At 37.8% G+C, this 20072-nt stretch overlaps 1 protein-coding gene across 3 annotated transcripts in view; it reads right to left on the minus strand.

Annotated features, from left to right (window-relative positions):
* LOC106068084 (uncharacterized) overlaps positions 1–9970 on the minus strand; it is a 30075-nt gene extending 20105 nt beyond the window's left edge. The window contains exon 1 of one of the 3 annotated variants that reach the window (XM_013227378.2): positions 9602–9963. The gene's annotated coding sequence lies outside the window, so the exon portion shown is untranslated. Of the gene's footprint in view, positions 1–9310; positions 9456–9601 lie in introns of those variants that run through there. The other 2 variants (XM_013227380.2, XM_013227382.2) reach the window with 2 other exon arrangements.
* Positions 9971–20072: the final 10102 nt, after the last annotated feature.

Here is a 20072-nt window from a genome sequence, read left to right on the forward strand (position 1 = left end):
AGAGTTGCCAATAAGCAAATGGTTATTTCTCAACATTCCCAACCTGCAGGCCTGGGAGGGAGAGGCGTGGAGGGCACGTCACACGCTGGTTTCTATGGAGCAAGCTAGTCTTCTGTTGGAATCAATGAAACCTATTTGGCTAGCCCAGAGCTGGCGTATTGAGAAGCAAAGCACAGGACTGCACAGGCAAGGTCTCCTCTTCAGATAAGTGCAACGTTAACAAGAAGGAGGGGGGGGGGGGAATGGGGGGGGGGCACTAGAAAGCTCGACTTTGAATTCTTTTCTTTGTACTGAAAATAGATTTTGATAGCGTCCTGCTTTTAGTAACTAAAAGGACAAGGACGGTGTCCTGGTGTGAAGATCGAGGAGTGCGAGAGAGAGGGTGCTTAGTGTTGCCCAGTACACAAGAGTGTTCAGGCGTGTCACAATATGTGCCAGCAGATTTCGGTGACAGGACAAGACTCGAAATGTACAAAAGAGATTGTACGAAGAGAGTTGCGGAAATACCTTTCACAATCAGGGAATTCAAGTCAATGCTGAGGAGTCCAACCACTTAAAATTTAGCCCCAACTTAAAGGACGATAGTTTTTAGAAAGCTCATCATTCGTGAATTCTTTACCAATCAGATTTTTAGAAGATGCGTATAGCTCGGTAACAATATAAAGTAATGAATTTTGAAAAAAAGAATATTATTAAGACGTATTACATTGAAATGTAAAACATAAGATTATGTCACAATGTTCACTGGCATTGAGTGCTATGTGTAAACCTCTTAAAAGGTTCTCGTCTAGTCTTCCTTCACATCGAATTCGTACGTAGGATTACAAATGAATAGTTCTACACAGACATCGCAGCCAATGCAGAGACTCTGCTATCTCTGTTCACTACACACCCAATCGTTATCAGTTCATGGCTGTTAGAATGCAGATACAGGGAACAATTACTTCCCTAGACAAAGAAGTCGCATTCGAAGCAAACGACAGAAGGAAAATAAAAAAAAAAACGTAGTTTCTTTGCATCCCGCTCAAATAAAATACTTCAATTGTATACATACATCTTGTATTCATACCAACATTCAAAGTACCGGTATTGCCAACTAATGCACAATGAAACTCAGCTGTTACAGAACAGGAATGCGTCCCCAGAATAAAATGACCGTGAACATAACGGGACATGACCTCGTGGACTAAGGAGCTTTCCAAACCCCTTTACAAGTGGATGATTATTACAATAAAACACTATATTTAACCAGAACGAAAACCAAATTACCAGAACTGGTAATGCGTGCTCATCCCTTTGCTGTAAACCGTTTCTTAGTTGGGTAATAAGTATGTTCGTGAATACTGTAGGGAGGTGAAAGATCTGAAAATGAGTTTTGTTTATTCCTCTATAGAAGTGACTAGTTGTAATGCCCTAGTCCAAACTTCCCAGAGGACGGCAGGTGCTGGAGGCTCTGGATCATTGTGATGGCAGTCCTAACAGCATACCTCACGACCAGGCAGCCATCCAGAAGAGATTGGTTTCAGGAAGCTTGCATAAAAGTGGGGAAAAAAAAGGAAGCTGAACATCTACCTCTTTACACTATTTAACCAAAGTAGATTTCTCATCAATATAAATTGTCAGCATGTACACACTTATACATTAAAAAATAAAAGAAGGACCCCCCCCCCCAAATGTTATATGCCGTATCCTAAGTTGAAAGCTTGTAACTAGGGATAGTTCTCTTCAAAGCATCCTAACCAGTCTTTGTCTGAATAAGCTTGTTATGTACTGGTATTATGATGTTAAGTTAACTAGTTTACATATTCAAAAATAATTACGAGCATTACTCTACTGGCTGGTTAAAGACATCCCTAAAAAAGTTTAAAGAGATGCCTTTTCCAATCCAACCCAAGCTACTAATCAATAGAGACTGTACTCCAGATAGTGTAAGGCATCCGCAAAGTATTGCCATCGACACTTAATATTCTGCCAGGGACCGTGTGTGACAAGGCGGGAAAGAAGGGGGGGGGAGCGGGTGAGGCCGGCACTTCCTTTATGAGCCAGCAGCACACAGACATGTTTCTTGAACACAGCCCAGGACACTCCTCCCCTGAGAAGCAAGAGCAGAAATCAATATCTGGTTGGAGAGCCACTGCCACCTCGCACTCAGGTCCAGAGCACAGGTAGGGTACCAATACCTGTTGGATACCTGACAACTGGCTGGGGTTTAGTTTTAATCATCCCACATTTTATCACTCAGCCAAAAAAAAATGTTAAGAGCATCTTTTTTTTTCTTTCCTGCTATCTTTATATCCAATAAATTGTGACGGTGGCCAATAGAGAGAGTAAGTAGATGTGATGGTGGCCAATAGAGAGAATAAGTAGATGTGACTGTGTCAATAGAGAGAATAAGTAGATGTGACTGTGTCAATAGAGAGAATAAGTAGATGTGACTGTGTCAATAGAGAGAATAAGTAGATGTGACTGTGTCAATAGAGAGAATAAGTAGATGTGACTGTGTCAATAGAGAGAATAAGTAGATGTGACTGGTCAATAGAGAGAATAAGTAGATGTGACTGGTCAATAGAGAGAATAAGTAGATGTGACTGGTGGCCAATAGAGAGAATAAGTAGATGTGATGGTGGCCAATAGAGAGAATAAGTAGATGTGATGGTGGCCAATAGAGAGAATAAGTAGATGTGATGGTGGCCAATAGAGAGAATAAGTAGATGTGATGGTGGCCAATAGAGAGAATAAGTAGATGTGACTGTGTCAATAGAGAGAATAAGTAGATGTGATGGTGGCCAATAGAGAGAATAAGTAGATGTGATGGTGGCCAATAGAGAGAATAAGTAGATGTGACTGTGTCAATAGAGAGAATAAGTAGATGTGACTGGTCAATAGAGAGCATAAGTAGATGTGACTGTGTCAATAGAGAGAATAAGTAGATGTGACTGGTCAATAGAGAGAATAAGTAGATGTGACTGGTGGCCAATAGAGAGAATAAGTAGATGTGATGGTGGCCAATAGAGAGAATAAGTAGATGTGATGGTGGCCAATAGAGAGAATAAGTAGATGTGACTGTGTCAATAGAGAGAATAAGTAGATGTGACTGTGTCAATAGAGAGAATAAGTAGATGTGACTGTGTCAATAGAGAGAATAAGTAGATGTGACTGGTGGCCAATAGAGAGAATAAGTAGATGTGATGGTGGCCAATAGAGAGAATAAGTAGATGTGATGGTGGCCAATAGAGAGAATAAGTAGATGTGATGGTGGCCAATAGAGAGAATAAGTAGATGTGACTGGTCAATAGAGAGAATAAGTAGATGTGAATGGTCAATAGAGAGAATAAGTAGATGTGACTGTGTCAATAGAGAGAATAAGTAGATGTGACTGTGTCAATAGAGAGAATAAGTAGATGTGACTGGTCAATAGAGAGAATAAGTAGATGTGACTGTGTCAATAGAGAGAATAAGTAGATGTGACTGGTCAATAGAGAGAATAAGTAGATGTGATGGTGGCCAATAGAGAGAATAAGTAGATGTGACTGTGTCAATAGAGAGAATAAGTAGATGTGACTGTGTCAATAGAGAGAATAAGTAGATGTGACTGTGTCAATAGAGAGAATAAGTAGATGTGACTGGTCAATAGAGAGAATAAGTAGATGTGACTGGTGGCCAATAGAGAGAATAAGTAGATGTGATGGTGGCCAATAGAGAGAATAAGTAGATGTGATGGTGGCCAATAGAGAGAATAAGTAGATGTGATGGTGGCCAATAGAGAGAATAAGTAGATGTGACTGGTCAATAGAGAGAATAAGTAGATGTGACTGTGTCAATAGAGAGAATAAGTAGATGTGACTGTGTCAATAGAGAGAATAAGTAGATGTGACTGGTCAATAGAGAGAATAAGTAGATGTGACTGTGTCAATAGAGAGAATAAGTAGATGTGACTGGTCAATAGAGAGAATAAGTAGATGTGATGGTGGCCAATAGAGAGAATAAGTAGATGTGATGGTGGCCAATAGAGAGAATAAGTAGGTGTGATGGTGGTCAATAGAGAGAATAAGTAGATGTGATGGTGGCCAATAGAGAGAATAAGTAGATGTGATGGTGGCCAATAGAGAGAATAAGTAGGTGTGATGGTGGCCAATAGAGAGAATAAGTAGATGTGACTGTGTCAATAGAGAGAATAAGTAGATGTGACTGTGTCAATAGAGAGAATAAGTAGATGTGACTGGTCAATAGAGAGAATAAGTAGATGTGACTGGTCAATAGAGAGTATAAGTAGATGTGACTGGTCAATAGAGAGAATAAGTAGATGTGACTGGTCAATAGAGAGAATAAGTAGATGTGACTGTGTCAATAGAGAGAATAGGTAGATGTGACTGGTCAATAGAGAGAATAAGTAGATGTGATGGTGGCCAATAGAGAGAATAAGTAGATGTGACTGGTCAATAGAGAGAATAAGTAGATGTGACTGGTCAATAGAGAGAATAAGTAGATGTGACTGTGTCAATAGAGAGAATAGGTAGATGTGACTGGTCAATAGAGAGAATAAGTAGATGTGATGGTGGCCAATAGAGAGAATACGTAGATGTGATGGTGGCCAATAGAGAGAATAAGTAGATGTGACTGTGTCAATAGAGAGAATAAGTAGATGTGACTGTGTCAATAGAGAGAATAAGTAGATGTGACTGGTCAATAGAGAGAATAAGTAGATGTGACTGTGTCAATAGAGAGAATAAGTAGATGTGACTGGTCAATAGAGAGAATAAGTAGATGTGACTGGTGGCCAATAGAGAGAATAAGTAGATGTGATGGTGGCCAATAGAGAGAATAAGTAGATGTGATGGTGGCCAATAGAGAGAATAAGTAGATGTGATGGTGGCCAATAGAGAGAATAAGTAGATGTGACTGGTCAATAGAGAGAATAGGTAGATGTGAATGGTCAATAGAGAGAATAAGTAGATGTAATTGGCCAATAGAGAGAATAAGTAGATGTGACTGGTCAATAGAGAGAATAAGTAGATGTGACTGTGTCAATAGAGAGAATAAGTAGATGTGACTGGTCAATAGAGAGAATAAGTAGATGTGACTGTGTCAATAGAGAGAATAAGTAGATGTGACTGGTCAATAGAGAGAATAAGTAGATGTGATGGTGGCCAATAGAGAGAATAAGTAGATGTGACTGTGTCAATAGAGAGAATAAGTAGATGTGACTGTGTCAATAGAGAGAATAAGTAGATGTGACTGGTCAATAGAGAGAATAAGTAGATGTGACTGGTGGCCAATAGAGAGAATAAGTAGATGTGATGGTGGCCAATAGAGAGAATAAGTAGATGTGATGGTGGCCAATAGAGAGAATAAGTAGATGTGACTGGTCAATAGAGAGAATAAGTAGATGTGAATGGTCAATAGAGAGAATAAGTAGATGTAATTGGCCAATAGAGAGAATAAGTAGATGTGACTGGTCAATAGAGAGAATAAGTAGATGTGACTGTGTCAATAGAGAGAATAAGTAGATGTGACTGTGTCAATAGAGAGAATAAGTAGATGTGACTGGTCAATAGAGAGAATAAGTAGATGTGACTGTGTCAATAGAGAGAATAAGTAGATGTGACTGGTCAATAGAGAGAATAAGTAGATGTGATGGTGGCCAATAGAGAGAATAAGTAGATGTGATGGTGGCCAATAGAGAGAATAAGTAGGTGTGATGGTGGTCAATAGAGAGAATAAGTAGATGTGATGGTGGCCAATAGAGAGAATAAGTAGATGTGATGGTGGCCAATAGAGAGAATAAGTAGGTGTGATGGTGGCCAATAGAGAGAATAAGTAGATGTGACTGTGTCAATAGAGAGAATAAGTAGATGTGACTGGTCAATAGAGAGAATAAGTAGATGTGACTGTGTCAATAGAGAGAATAAGTAGATGTGACTGGTCAATAGAGAGAATAAGTAGATGTGACTGGTCAATAGAGAGAATAAGTAGATGTGACTGGTCAATAGAGAGAATAAGTAGATGTGACTGGTCAATAGAGAGAATAAGTAGATGTGACTGGTCAATAGAGAGAATAAGTAGATGTGACTGTGTCAATAGAGAGAATAGGTAGATGTGACTGGTCAATAGAGAGAATAAGTAGATGTGATGGTGGCCAATAGAGAGAATAAGTAGATGTGACTGGTCAATAGAGAGAATAAGTAGATGTGACTGGTCAATAGAGAGAATAAGTAGATGTGACTGGTCAATAGAGAGAATAAGTAGATGTGACTGTGTCAATAGAGAGAATAGGTAGATGTGACTGGTCAATAGAGAGAATAAGTAGATGTGATGGTGGCCAATAGAGAGAATAAGTAGATGTGACTGTGTCAATAGAGAGAATAAGTAGATGTGACTGTGTCAATAGAGAGAATAAGTAGATGTGACTGGTCAATAGAGAGAATAAGTAGATGTGACTGTGTCAATAGAGAGAATAAGTAGATGTGACTGGTCAATAGAGAGAATAAGTAGATGTGACTGGTGGCCAATAGAGAGAATAAGTAGATGTGATGGTGGCCAATAGAGAGAATAAGTAGATGTGATGGTGGCCAATAGAGAGAATAAGTAGATGTGACTGGTCAATAGAGAGAATAAGTAGATGTGAATGGTCAATAGAGAGAATAAGTAGATGTAATTGGCCAATAGAGAGAATAAGTAGATGTGACTGGTCAATAGAGAGAATAAGTAGATGTGACTGTGTCAATAGAGAGAATAAGTAGATGTGACTGTGTCAATAGAGAGAATAAGTAGATGTGACTGGTCAATAGAGAGAATAAGTAGATGTGACTGTGTCAATAGAGAGAATAAGTAGATGTGACTGGTCAATAGAGAGAATAAGTAGATGTGATGGTGGCCAATAGAGAGAATAAGTAGATGTGATGGTGGCCAATAGAGAGAATAAGTAGGTGTGATGGTGGCCAATAGAGAGAATAAGTAGATGTGACTGGTCAATAGAGAGAATAAGTAGATGTGATGGTGGCCAATAGAGAGAATAAGTAGATGTGACTGTGTCAATAGAGAGAATAAGTAGATGTGACTGTGTCAATAGAGAGAATAAGTAGATGTGACTGGTCAATAGAGAGAATAAGTAGCAGTGACTGGTCAATAGAGAGAATAAGTAGATGTGACTGGTCAATAGAGAGAATAAGTAGATGTAACTGGTCAATAGAGAGAATAAGTAGATGTAACTGGCCAATAGAGAGAATAAGTAGATGTAACTGGTCAATAGAGAGAATAAGTAGATGTGATTGTGTCAATAAAGAGAATAAGTAGATGTGACAGTGGCCAATAGAGAGAATAAGTAGATATGAAATTCTAGTTTAATCCCTTTGTCATCATAAATCAGTTGATTTGGTTTGTGGGTGGACTTAAAATGGCCCAGTGAGAACTCACTACACTCTGTTAAAATGTACATGTATAAAATAATAAATAAAAAAAATAAAAAATTAGCAATAAAAAGAAAAGAAACAAAGACAAATTAAAATAACAAAATATTTCATTGAACTTACTGGGTCACTCAAGAAAATTGTATACAAAAAGAAAGAGAGAAATGATTGTTTTCTGTATGACAAGTACTTTTCTATGAGATAATAATGCAACATTATAAGTTCTCATTAGCATAGTTGTTCTCAGCCCCCCCCCCCCCCCAATGCATTCCCTTTGTATTGACTAGGCTATTTGACATTCCTTTGGACCAAACTGCTGCATGGTGGGGGAGAATTGCTGTAAGTGGACAATTTGTTCTGACTATACCCAATGTCATGGCAGGCTCTCATCTTGTCTTCCAAGAGTGAGACATGGTTTTCTTAAGATTGCCAAAAAGAAGCATCAAGATCATTTTTTAAAATCATTTCTGGCCTCGGCCAACTTGGCCTATCACTTCATGTCTGTTAATCTGGCCTTTATAATGATCAAAAGTGAACAACTCTACACAATTCATCAATAGAAGTTTAGGCTACCGGTAATTGCGAAAAATAGCTAAGGTGAATATATATTTTTTTAAAATTATTACAACAGCCAACTCTACTTCTTATCAAGATTTGCATTGTGGGAGCATGACCACAAATTTGCATACTGTGTTGGAAAGTACTCATAATTTGGAGAGAGTATACATAATTTTATTAATTTATATAAATAAATTTGTGAATGACAGTGAATGTTGAGAAGACTCGATCCAATGATATGAGAACTTGAAAAGGGAGAAAAGGGCCTTCCCAGCAAACATGACTACAATGTGAACTAACTTCAGTGACAACATAATGTAAGACTAGACTAGATCTTCATGAAAATACTTATTTTAAAAATTTAAATTTGTATATTCATTATTCTAATCAACACTGATCTATGTGATTGAACTATTAGGTATTATTTAACTTTAAATTTGTTATGGAAATTAAAATATGAACTGATCAAATGAAATTGAAATGCCAACCATCAAAATACTTTATTATTCATTTCTTTCCCAGACATTATAGTAATTTACTTAAACTAGTGCTAGATCTATTAGAACTATAACATGAAATCTATAAGACACTTTCAAAGCTATTGTTAAAAATTACACAGGTCACAAAACATCATAATCATAATTGGATGGTTAGTATTAAAGTAAATTATATTAAAAAAAAACATAGTTTACATAGATTATCATCTAGATCTATTTATTTCTGGGGGATTGATCTAGGCATTCTAGGAAATTTTTTTTTAGATATAAATCTATATAGATTTTTATATCTAGTATAATAATAAAATATAGATCTAGAGCTAAATAGATTAGATAGATCTACACAAGAATGTCTAGATAATAAAATAGATCTCTAATTTTCTCTTTATATAGATCTATCTATAGTGTAAAGACTAGAGTCTAGATGCATGCATGTAGACTCCTCTAGACAAGATAATGTAGTCTTTCTAGACTACTACAGAGTGTAACACTCAGCCTGACTCAGGCAACAGAGACAGCTATTCAGTTAAGGCTAAGGTTACAATTAATGTATGTCTTTAATCTATCTAGATTTATATAGAAAAAAGATTGAAAAGATCTAGATATCTAGATAGTTTAACAGCTCTAGACTAGTTCCTTTAGTTATAATAGTATACTAGATCTATGTGATCATGTGACGTCACGTCATGTCTAGATCTAGATATGATCATGTGACGTCATGATCATGATTGATTTTTGATGATCCAGACCAGGTAAAAAAAATGTAGATCTAGTCTAGAATTCTAGATCTACTCAAGATCTAGATGTTATAGTATAGTCTAAATCTAGAATCTAAACTATGGTATTTACATCTAGATCTGACCCTGGAGAATTCAAAGATCATTATTTAAAACGACTAGATTCTATCATTTTCCCAATCACAACTATATAACGTTTTATTTTAGTTTTATTGATTGGCCGCCATTACTATGACGTCATCATTTCCCTTTGGAGAGAGGTCACAGTGAACGAAAAATTTCAAGTCACCATTTTCATCATATGCTAGATCAAGAGACTAGCCCTAATTTAAATCCAGACTCTATCTCCAAAGAGTTTAATTCTTAAACGTAAATTCTAACAAATAAGATTATATTTACCGACCTCATGGGTGACGAACTAAACTGCCATTTAAGTTAAACAGTTCATGTACAGCGATAAGAGCAAGCACACGGCAAAGCAATGTCTTCTAGGATCAAACCAGCAGTCGCAACACGCAGTGAAGCTTTGTCGTGTTTCGTTATCAGCCAGGCCAAGCCCATGCGGGAGAGAAGGGAAAAAAAAACAGCGAAGTTCAACGCTGGCTAGGCCGCGTCATCTATCAACCACACTCCACCAGCACAAACGGCTAAAACTTCAGGGGAAACCCAGCAAAGCAAGCTTCGTCGTTGAGCGACTTTATTGTTCACCATTTTCCCCACTACCCGCCTCGCGCATCGAACCTCCCCCCTCCCTCCTCTCAGCGCTAGGCCGATCCACTTTCCTGAACTCGCACCAGGGCTTGAGCTAGTCCCCGCTCTGCACAAAGAAACGAAGGAAGCGTCAGCGATAGAGGTCGATCGCATCTGGGCCAGCCTTGACAGCAACTCTACTTCCTCGCCGCCCCCCCCCTCTCTCACACATTCTCTTAACTCCAGCGTACATTCATTGCTATCCCCGAGACGATTTTCAACTCCTTTCAAAAACTCGCTACAAAAAAGCTTGGAGTCTAGAAAAAAGCTGGCAACAGATTGAAATAAATAAAATAAATTATGACCAGATTCTTTATTAAAATTTTTAGACAGCTAAGTTAATGTTAGCATTCCCAGTCTAGTTAGATTAAGGATGATCTTTGAGAGTTACTGATAGATCTTAGATCTAGTATATGTCTTCAAAGTCTGACAATACTTTTTACTAAAACTCTGGCCAGCCGGCCGATGAAATCCAATCTGAACTATTCAGACCCTCTCTCGCCGATACCACCGCCACAATACTCCCACCTCTCTCTGTAAGCAGCGCTGAGCTTTAGACCACCGCAGCAGAAGCCAAGGGCGATAAACTTGGCCCAACGTCTGCTCGGCTGGGGTTTTTTCCCTCTCCTAGTTTCTTTTTTAGGCCTATACATTTTCATTGTAACAGGGCAAACAAGTTTAGCTAGCTAGCAGACGAGATTGTTCGGGTCTGTTACTGAACCAGCAAACGGCCTCATTCCCGCATTTTAAGTGCTGTACTGCTGTCTCGTGCTGTAGTCTAGTAATAATAACGCCGTGGCTATGACTGTTGAATGTTTTTTAACACACACGATCTGGCCAGTGCTTAGCGTCGCGATAATTTAGGCCACGAGAAGAGGACACCGTCTCAGTCACAGTCACACTATCATCTGCGTTGCGTTGTATTTTTTTATTCTTCAGACCATACATTCCAGCCAAAGTACAGCATTCGAAAGATATAGATTCCTAGTCTCAGTGATCGCACAAACTGTAGGCCTACAACAGAGCGTTAGCTGATAGACTTGAAAAGCATCCATGTTCTTGCAAAGTATTGAACAATTATTTGAAGCACATTCCCCCTTCAGTATGGATCTAGATCTATGTCAGGGTAGGAAAAAATTAAAGACCTCATTTTCTTTGGGTAATAATTAGGTCTTTATGGAGGGCACTGCCAGGACACAATTTATTTTTAAAGACTTTCCCTAAATTAGCAATTTTCATTTAATGTAGATATTACATTTTACGAAGTTAAAACCCTTGCTAAAAAATGTGTGGAATAAATAGGCCTACACACACACACACACAGTGACACACACACACACACACAATGTCCGCGGAAGGTGATCAGTAACAATCCAAATGGCTAATGATAATTGGTTCATAGCCAGGTAGGCTGCATAATGATGTTTGATCCGTAAGGCAACATTGATTTACTGGATCAAAGCAGATCTAGGAGTTAGTTACAAGATGTTACATGATGGACGGGGAAGGATGAGTGCTAAAAATCAGCAAAAACGTAAGGAGAGGATATAGATCAAGATTCTAATAAGAAAGCGGCCGCAGCATTCACCAAAATCACACAAGGAGTATGCGTAATGTGGTATGTGTGTAATAGGTATCTAGATCTAGTTACTAATGATTTCATGTCAAGTCGCTATTCATTATTCATAAAGTAGTATTTTGATTCTTTCTATAGCCTCAGCAGCAAAACTTTGGGAGGAGGGAGTGGATTGGCTGGCGTTATCGCTAATGACGCTAATTGACATAAACTAGATCTATTTTATTTTTTTTTTTTTTTAAATGCTGGGTGGGAGAAACGATTTATTACCAACAGCCTGTTCCTGCCCTAATAAAAGTCTCTACCTGCCTTCCTTTGCCAACCATAACAATGTCTTCCCCCTCAATCTCCGAGTTTAAAAACAAATGACGTCCGGTTGCTATTTCTGCCTATACAACTTGACCACTGTGACATCTTGTTGCTATTTCTGCCTATACAACTTGACCACTGTGACACCCTGTTGCTATTTCTGCCTATAAAACTTGGCCACTGTGACGTCTTGTTGCTATTTCTGCCTATAAAACTTGGCCACTGTGACATCCTGTTGCTATTTCTGCCTATACAACTTGACCACTGTGACATCTTGTTGCTATTTCTGCCTATACAACTTGACCACTGTGACATCCTGTTGCTATTTCTGCCTATAAAACTTGGCCACTGTGACGTCTTGTTGCTATTTCTGCCTATACAACTTGACCACTCTGACGTCCTGTTGCTATTTCTGTCTATAAAACTTGACCACTCTGACGTCCTGATGCTATTTCTGCCTATAAAACTTGACCACTGTGACGTCTTGTTGCTATTTCTGCCTATACAACTTGATCACTGCGACGTCCTGTTGTCATTTTTGCCTATACAACTTGACCGCTATCAAATGTTGACAAACAGTTGTCAAGATGGCTGACGATTATTTGTCTGTGTCAAATGGCTGCTGGTTTACGATGATCGCTTCAATATCTTGTAGAATGTCTTTATTACCAGCTTTGAACTGGAAATCCTTCATTGTAAGTGCTCTTGTCAGGGCTGCTTCTCAACCGATGCTTTACTGATTTCAACAAGCAGAATCTCCTTTCATAAGCCACTCACATAATGATGACGTCATCACGTCTCTGTTTTTCTATTTCATTGATACTATTTACTAAATAGCATTAACGTGTTCCTCTATAAAATAGCTGTTTACAAAGGTGATGGCCTCGTCACGAGAGGAAAATATCTCTATCCCAGGAGCGCTTCAGGAAAGACGCTATATTATAGCCAGTTAGAGGCCTGCTAAATGGAAAGTTTCGAGGTGGTCGGAATGGTGGAAACATCGCTGGGAGAAGTGCATAGATCTAAAAGATTGGAGTAGAAAAATATAAATAAATTTAAAGAAACTACACGTTTCATTGTTATGTCGGAAAGTTTTGAGACCACTGGTGTTTATTTAAACGTACATTTCTTGTCAGTTTCGTAGATTTAAAAAGTATAATTTTCAAGATCTAAGAAAAATATTATAAAGTAAACGATAAAATGGCGCAAAGAAAATATTTATACTAAGGTATTGTGTTCTAGACTGAAGATTTAGGTTAAGTGAATTATTTCACAAGTTTGTGCTGTCTCAGTTGGGAACTACGTATTTTGCAGGGGTTCTGCTAAAATTCAAACTAACGCCGGAGACTGCAAGAAAGGGCCCTCCACAAAAGAAAAAATGTATCGAAATTTCGACATTTCAGAAACTTTTAAGTATTTTTTTTTCTCATTTTTAACGCTAACAATTTAAATCTTACGTCGGGTGGCAACAATGTCACGTGATTAAGAGGTGTCCGTTTGTAGTTGTGGCATGCTTGTTTTTACTTCATGTAAAAACGGTACAGCTCCAGATTTACAGCAGTTCGTCTACCAAGGGCCTACCCTCTACAAACTCAAACATATACACCTTTTTAAAACTACAATATGCATATGAATTATTTGCTAAAAGGAAAATTCATAGCACAAAATATAGCAGAAGTAAATTGCCCATCAGGCGGAATATGGTCACCTGAGGCCTCAAGTGTAAAAAAAAAAAAAAAAAAATTCTCGAGAAGCAGCCTGTTAATAGTTATAGCCTTAGAGTCCTGTATGCACAAATAAAAAGGGTCCATCTTTACATGACTAATAAATAAAAAATGAAGTAAAATAAAGTGGTCAAAAAGGTAACGAATATTGCGTTGTCTTAACATCCTGAGAAAGCATCTCTTTGACTTTTCTTAGAGTTGTATGATGCATTGAACTCTATTAACCAGGTTACGTTTTATTTTTGCTTTGTTTTTTTTTACTTAGTTTTTTTTAGAAGAACGTCTTTCTACAATTCAGTTTTTCAAAGACACGTTAATCCATTGTAAACCTGCATGGCCTATATAGGCTGTATGGACATAATAGGCTTCTGTGGATATAATAGGCTTATATGAACATAATAGGCTTATATGAACACCTAAACATGCTTTGTAAAGAACTTCTAAAATATTATTAATACTGTTTAAAACCAAAACGGATTCTATCCCCCCCCCCCCCTTTTTTTTCCAGCGTAGATGTGGTCTATACATTTTAACCTACGATATAAGTTAAAGTACATTTGACACTACACAGAAATGCTTGTGTACCGTGACCAAATTGGTCGATTCCTTAGGACGTTTCTGGATCTTTTTCTTTTGCTAGGCTGTACATTTTCCATGTGACCTCTCAATCAAATATTGATAGACGCACATAGGATAAAATATCATTCAAATCAATACTCAATGCTAAGAAGAAGAATATGTCGATGACAGAAGTGCTTTGAGAAATGAGTTATCGAGAAAGTGGCAGCACGAAGCAGCGGTCTACAAACTGTCGAGAGATCGCCGGATTCTCGGACGCTGCTGTGACAGCCAAGAAGAGTGAAAACTTAAATCGATTGTGGCCAGTGAGAACAACCCAGAAAAACCGGACCAGGCACACAGACGGTGTATGTAGCTAGATCTATTTATAAGAACCATCACGGATGTAGCAACATATCTGTTCTCAGGAGTGGTTGCGGCTTAGAAATACTCTTAAAAACTTCAGCTGTGGAGAATATCTTGTAGGTCACGTCTCCTGCACTTGCAGTCTTGACTTTATTATTATTTTATCATATTCTGTAGAAAAAAAAAAGGCAGCATTGGTGTCTGTCTCTCACCCCCTCCCCGCCTACTCTCTTTTCAGTTGTACTGATTTAAAAGAATACGCATTGGTCGTGTCTCAGGTGTGTCATCCATTTGACATGTCCGCACATCGCTACTTCTCAAACCAATGCATGTAGGCCTATATTGATCACATTTTTCGTTCGAAGTCACATCTTTGGTGACCTAACATATCGTAAAAGTTATTCGAAAGATTTAACGCTTGCATTGCTTGAAGAATCAGTGATTCTTACATCAAAGCTTATCAAGACCCCAAGTGATTATTAAAACAATTTCTTTTTTAGTATTACATCTTATCTTAGTATCAAGATCAGGAACCCTTAGTAAAAAAAATAATAATGCGTGGAACAGTGAAATCCGAATAGTAGGTTTAAACATTTTAGATTCTAGATGTTCAAGAATAATCTAGATACTGGACTAAATTTCCTGACTATTTCCGATTTGCAAAAACAAAAATTCACTTCAGCAAGGAAAAAAAATGTAGTTTGTCATTACAACGGTCTTAGTAACCCTTACGCTATCCATGTTTTGTATTGACCAAGAAACGAATGAAATCCACCTTCTAAAACAACACGTACTTTTTATTCATTTGAAACATAGCAATGTATGTATCTCCATCTATTTCCGTAGTGTCCAAATGTATTCATCCGGGGGAAAAAAAAGATTTCCGACACGTGCTATGTGCCGCTTACCGATATATATATATATATATATATATATTCTGACCTTGCGATAGGGAAGATGATTTAAAGGTCATTTGTTTTTGTGGCCCACTGTTGACGAGGGTGTCATGTGGTCAGCACAGCCTTTACTTTTCCCCAACTAATGTCAGTTACCCAGTCTTCACCATAATTCAAACCGCGTCTCCATATATAACTCATCTTCTGCGGCTTGATATGAGAAGGTGCCAGCAACGAGTAGGCTAATCCCGCGGGTCGTAATTTGGGCATTACTTATTGATATTAGTTTGTAATAGATGCTTTATTCTTATCGAAGATGTTAACGTCGCGGCGCCTCCCCCCCTCCAGCCCACACACCTTCCTATCCATAAAGAGATAGATGCAATTTAAATTGGGGCCTTTATGTTTGTCCAGTATTTGTTGACCCTAAACATCGAATTGATTGTGGGGACTTTAATGGATAGAAATATGAGCGAGCTCTGGGGGAGGTACAATATCGCGTGGCCCTGGGTGGTGATGCGTGACCAGATAACAAAACTCGATTGAAAGCCCTTTTTTGTTGAGAGCCGGAAGGAAAAGAGGGTGTTAGATTGGTACCTGGTCGCTGCTAGGCCATGGCGCTGGGTCGGGGTAAGTGGTTCGAGGCCCCCATCCTTCTTTTCTTCACCTTCTTCTCTCCTAACCTTGGTACCTTTAGTTCTGCTAGTATTAAAACTTCAACTTCATTTATAAAACAAAAGTTTGATTTGCTTTTACATTTTTCAACCATATTCTTGGCTTCTTCTTTCTAACCCAAACTAAAATACAAATATATTATCTTTCATGTATTTTACTGATTTTGGAGAGTGTTTATTGTATTCACAGGGAGGAAAAAAAACACAAACTTAAGCAGGCTCTGAGTGGGCCATCTAGACGAAGTGGATTTAAGTGGCTTTAAACCTAGAACCATGCACATTCTGTCTCGGCCTTCTGTTGACCTCTTAGAATAGTCATAGACAGACTGGTCTATTCGCATCGTTTTGCGTTAGATAGATCTGGAATGCACAGTTTCCGATGCATAATATCTCATTAGATCTAGATCTACAACTATTTCCTGCATTGTGCTTGTAAAGTTTAAACACAAATGTTGGTTAGTACCTGTACGTATCACCTGACCTTTTCACCTTTGACGAATCTCAGCTCTGAACAAGAGGTTGCCTCTATTGGAGATTTTCAGACACGGAGACAAATCTATATAGAGAAAAGCTTTTTGGTGTATCCGGTGTGCAAATACTATACTAGAGTTGTTCAAGTTATGGTTTTAAAAACGTTAAATTATAATTATTGTGCAACTTTTCAGCACTTCAGAATCTCAATGTTTTTAAAGCTCTTCCATTTGTAGCGTTTATGTAGTTGGCAACATCAAAGTTCAAGTCATCATCTACCTTTTTAAAAATTACATAAAGGAATTTAATCTCTCAAAGCGGTGACGAAAAACCAACATTTGGACAGTGCAAATGTATAGAACAGAGATTTAACTATTGCAATTCCCATAACATTGCCCCTTTCAGACCTTGGGACCTAAAGGGCTGGCATATGGCTAGCAACCATCAAAGTTGTATGGATGCAGGGGCTTCTTAAAATTCCAAAAAACTAGTCTTTAAAGAGATTCGAACTCGAGACTTCTTGGTTCAGAAGCCAAGTTATTTATCATGCAGCCACCTTGTCCCCTTCCTTTTCCAGACGAGAATAATCTGCAATCTCTCAAAATTGGTGGCGCTAAAAAAAACAAATGGCTATTATAGAACAGAGAGAAAACGATTGCAGTTTGGATCTGCTGAAGCGTGCTTCTACACACATTTTGAGATTTGCACTTGTTTAATAAGGTTCATGTACAGATATGTTATAAATATCAAATGTGCATTTTTTTAAAAAACATTCTTCTCTAACATCTACCAGAGGAGTATGGTGATGTCATCCAAGTGAACAGATGCCCTGATGACGTCTACCTTAGTGGGAGGGTTTTGAATTTAATTAACTTAGTCCAGATGTGCCAGATTTCAACAGAGTCCAAAGTATTCAAGTTTCAATGAACTATACTGGCCTAGCCAGGTTATTGGGAACTGTATTTTCGATTACACTCAGTCTCTTGTTTGTTCCTAAATCTGGTAACTTTATTTAATTTGCTTCTATTACACCGAATCTCTTGATTGTTCCTAAATCTGATAACTTTATTTAGTTTGCTTCTATTACACTGAATCTCTTGATTGTTCCTAAATCTGATAACTTTATTTAATTTGCTTCTATTACACTGAATCTCTTGATTGTTCCTAAATCTGGTAACTTTATTTAATTTGCTTCTATTACACCGAATCTCTTGATTGTTCCTAAATCTGATAACTTTATTTAATTTGCTTCTATTACACTGAATCTCTTGATTGTTCCTAAATCTGATAACTTTATTTAATTTGCTTCTATTACACTGAATCTCTTGATTGTTCCTAAATCTGATAACTTTATTTAATTTGCTTCTATTACACTGAGTTTCTTGATTATTCCTAAATCTGATAACTTTATTTAATTTGCTTCTATTACACTGAATCTCTTGATTGTTCCTAAATCTGATAACTTTATTTAATTTGCTTCTATTACACTGAATCTCTTGATTGTTCCTAAATCTGATAACTTTATTTAATTTGCTTCTATTACACTGAGTTTCTTGATTATTCCTAAATCTGATAACTTCATTTAATTTGCTTGCATATCTTAAATATGATATTGTACATGAACTCAGAGAAAATCTATTGCAGCCTACCTCTGAGATTTGTTAGGCCAGCGTTACCAGACTTCCGGCGAAAGGTGGACATGTTTTCCGTCCAGCAGGATTAGCCTAAAAAGTGAAAACGTCCGGCGGCTTTCACTCTGTTATGGATGTTAGGCCCAATTCAATCCTTCGTTACCTAACACACAAATTCACTCCTCATAAATGATATATTGTCATTACCAGCACATATAGAACTAGAAAGAAATGAGAAGGCTGACACACTCGCCAAGAGAGGGAGAACAAACTCACAAAATACCATTGCACTCTATCCAGAAGAAATAAAGAAACTAATCGTGAATAAAATAAATGAGAAATTGAAGTCTTCTGATCCGAATCACAAGAAAGATTATGCCTATTATAAGCTATCCCGACAAGATCAACGTCTAAGCCTTCGGCTCAAGACCGGACACAACAGAATGAGACAATATATGTTCCGGAAGCTCAAAAATGTAACCAGTGAAATATGGCCATGTGGAGTGTCACCAGAGAATGCTGACCGTGTCCTTCAAAGCTGTTCTTTTTACCATGAGGCCCGTACAAGACACTGGCCCCAAAACACCCCAATAGAAAGAAAACTTTATAGCTCCCTGATGTGGAAAACACTAAGCTATTCATCTCATATATTGGTCTAGTCATCTGAACGCTCCAACATAAAAATGAGAACGAGGAAGAGAAAGAAGAAATAGATTGTCATGCATACAGTACTTAAAGGAATTGGGTATTGATGCTAGCGATGCTCAGATATTTGATCAGTATTGCAAATTTGAAATCAAGGCAGAAAGAAGACACGTTTTTTTGGACAAACTTCTCCTTGAACTGTGAGTTTCATATATATATATTTTTTATAGATAAAACCGTTTACATCGAGATCAGTGAATGTTTTTAAAGAACGTCTTCCGAACACCTAGCTGGATAAAGAGATTTTTGCTTTTCGCCAAGGGGACGATCTCTTGTAGAATATTGAGAAACATTAAATTGATGTAGACATCATCTAGTAGGTTTGCAGCTTTTCTTTTTACACCCTATTTTATAAATCTTTGCTCTCCTAAGTCCTCCTATGGTCGTGTAATTGTCTGTTAAAACGATGCATAATGGGTTGACTGAATCTGCCAGAAAAACCAAGGACTTAGCAAAGTGGAAGTCACTGATTAACATGCATGACTAAATTGACAGTGAAATGTGTAGGACGTTATCATCTTCTCTTTTGAAGTATCGGTAACGTCTGTAATCTATAAGATAATAAAGTCATATAGCTATTGTCTTATAAATAGATTCGGACACTGATAAAAACAATATCAAAAAACATATCCAAATCTGTTATAACTACGGTATATTAAAAACGCTTTAAATAAGCCACGATTTGTTAGGGTTCCAATGGTATTGCTCGCCCTGCAACCTTAGTACGCCACAATTTGTTGGTGACTAACCCTGGCAGCAGCCCGTCGGCTTTGAAAAGTAGGTCAGTCAACTATCTGGTCGTTATGGTAAATTAAAGGCTACGAGTCCACTCCCTCTGCCTGTGTAGGCATACACACGAGTTGACAATCTGTTGGCCCGGAGCCTAAAGTTCACGACGCCTTACCTAGACTGCTTGCTAGAGTTGTACTGAAGAACCCTTCAATTCAACACCAAAGGACACTGACTCCTTCCCCCCCCCCCTTTTTTTTTTCTCTCTTCACAGATCTAGATATCTTGATGTAGATTACTTCCCAGTCTTTAATTTTTCCTTTCTGGAACTAGCTGAAGACTCAATAAGTAGGCCTAACTAATAGAATAAAGTTTAGCAAGGATTAACTCTTTCTCTCCTAACAGACGATACCAGCGTTGATTCCATCAGAATGTGATAAATAATTACGGAGAGAAAGAGTTAAAAGAATCGTATATCAGGAACT

This window comes from Biomphalaria glabrata, chromosome 17 (genome assembly GCF_947242115.1).
Source record: "Biomphalaria glabrata chromosome 17, xgBioGlab47.1, whole genome shotgun sequence".
Taxonomy (NCBI): Eukaryota; Metazoa; Mollusca; class Gastropoda; family Planorbidae; genus Biomphalaria; species Biomphalaria glabrata.